The sequence below is a fragment of the Hipposideros armiger genome, unplaced genomic scaffold (genome assembly GCF_001890085.2).
Source record: "Hipposideros armiger isolate ML-2016 unplaced genomic scaffold, ASM189008v1 scaffold_157, whole genome shotgun sequence".
NCBI lineage: Eukaryota > Metazoa > Chordata > Mammalia > Chiroptera > Hipposideridae > Hipposideros > Hipposideros armiger.
The window spans coordinates 159,628-161,582 of NW_017731507.1; the positions used below are offsets into that span (position 1 = coordinate 159,628).

General features: G+C 39.9%; 1 long non-coding RNA gene across 4 annotated transcripts in view; it reads right to left on the reverse strand.

Annotated features, from left to right (window-relative positions):
• LOC109387412 (uncharacterized) overlaps positions 1-1,955 on the reverse strand; it is a 179,252-nt gene that overhangs the window by 38,555 nt on the left and 138,742 nt on the right. For all 4 annotated transcript variants that reach the window (XR_002124985.1, XR_002124987.1, XR_002124986.1 and 1 more), the window contains one exon: positions 32-192. This is a non-coding gene — a long non-coding RNA (uncharacterized LOC109387412). The remainder of the gene's footprint in view (positions 1-31; positions 193-1,955) is intronic.

The window sequence follows — 1,955 nt, forward strand, 5'->3', positions numbered from 1 at the left end:
AAAGTTGAGGGACAAAAATTAAATTTCTCACCGTTCCAGATACTCTTCAGGGTGTAATAGGAGGTCCAGACATATAGAAATAACTCGGCGTCCCCAGGAGCCTTCTATTCTCGTTGGAGGGCTACTTCAAACACAGCTGGAAAGAGTTAAGAGTCTCTTCGCGCATTTGCGTGGGACATCAACCCAATCAGCCTGTAAGGGAAGGTAGAGAGAAGAGATCGAGGAGGCTTTCTTGCTTTTTGCTTTTATTCTAGGCTAGAGGTTTATTTATTTTTTCCTAAGGCATTCATCACAATCATAATCAAATCATTTGATCATTTCATCAATTCCTTCACGTATTCATCCAGTACTTAATGAGTACTTGCTGTGTGACAAGTGTTTCTCTATGTTCTGGGTATGTAGAGAGGCACAAATGTAGCCCCCACATATATATTATAAAGCCTAAGAGAAATAAGAAATAGGAGATGCTAATACACAATCTCAATCAGCTGTCAGTGCCATGAAGAAATGTAAGAGAGAGTGACAAAGAAGCCATTTCACGTGGGAAAACCAAAGGATTCCTTTGGGAGGTGGTATCTGAGCAGACACCTGAATGCAATGAGAGACGGTAATATGGAGACACCTGGGAAAAGAAAGATCCAGGTAGAAGGAACATCAGCTGCAAAAGGCCCGAGGAGGAACTCTGCTGGGTTATACGAGTGACCATATTAACATTTCATAGAACTCTCACCTTGAGTGGTGTCTATGAGCCAGACACTTTTCTAAGATGCTTTCATGTGTTAACTCGTTTAATAATCACAACCCAAATGGATACTTTTATTATTTTTCTCCTTTTACAGATGTTTAAACTGAGACAGAGAGAGTATTGACAATTTTTCTCAAGGTCAGACTGGTAGAAAATATTTGTTCAGTAAATGAAAGTATAGACAGATGAGGCAATATGAGAATTATACTTGGAAGTTTGTGTAAGTGAGGTTTGAGGTTTCTAGACTGCAGAAATGTGTAGACTACGGACTGGAAGAGGGTGAAAGTAGTGGCCGAGAATCAATTTAAGAAACCTTTGCAGTAATCCTGGCAGGAAATGACATGGGCTTGAACTAAGGAAGTAGCCACAGGGATTGAGGAGAGCTGATGGCTTTGAGCAGTGCATAGGGGGTAGGACTTGAAGAATCGGTGACCTGTTGAATATGGATGACAAGGATTATCATAAAGACTTTTAAAAAAGATTAGGCGGATAGAAATCATAATTTCCTTCCTGATGTTTCCTAAGTTATAGGAGCCCCGAATCTGAAATGCTAGACTTTTCAGTAAGCTTTGAAGTCATAGAATTTTAGTTTTAGAAGGGTTGATGCAGCTGTCAGCATTCTCTATCTTTATTTAAAGACGAGATAGAGGCAAAGTTACCGACTGAAGCCACTTAGCAGATGGGCGTGGAGCCAGTGATGGAAACTGGGTCTCCTCTTACAGTCCCTGTATTTTGAGGAAATGTGAAGTCATGCATTTGAGGACGCATTGGACACTTTCCCCTGATAAAATAATGCCGAGAAAAACATTTGCTCATTCTACAAATATTAATGGCTGTCAACAATATGACAGGCATTGTGTTAGGTCCTAGGACTGTCCTCTGTGGCCTTGATACTGTTGGCAAATTTTTCATTGAGTACCTACTGTATACCAAGCATTATTCAAAACACTGTCCTCACAGGGTGTAAGTTTTAAAACCTGGACTCAAGTTCAAGTCCATTTTCTGCCAAAGTCCATGTTCTTTGTACCAGGCAGAGATTAGTCTGAGAACTGTCTTCAGTTTCTTTTTTCAGTAATTACTTGCTCCCCTGTTTCTTCTGCTTCTTCCATATCTTATGAATTATAGCTGGCATTAGGCTATTCTCTACCACCCTTCCTTCTCTTTTTCTTCTAGAAAAGAGGTGGTTTTTTTTTTTTTAATCCATAGATCA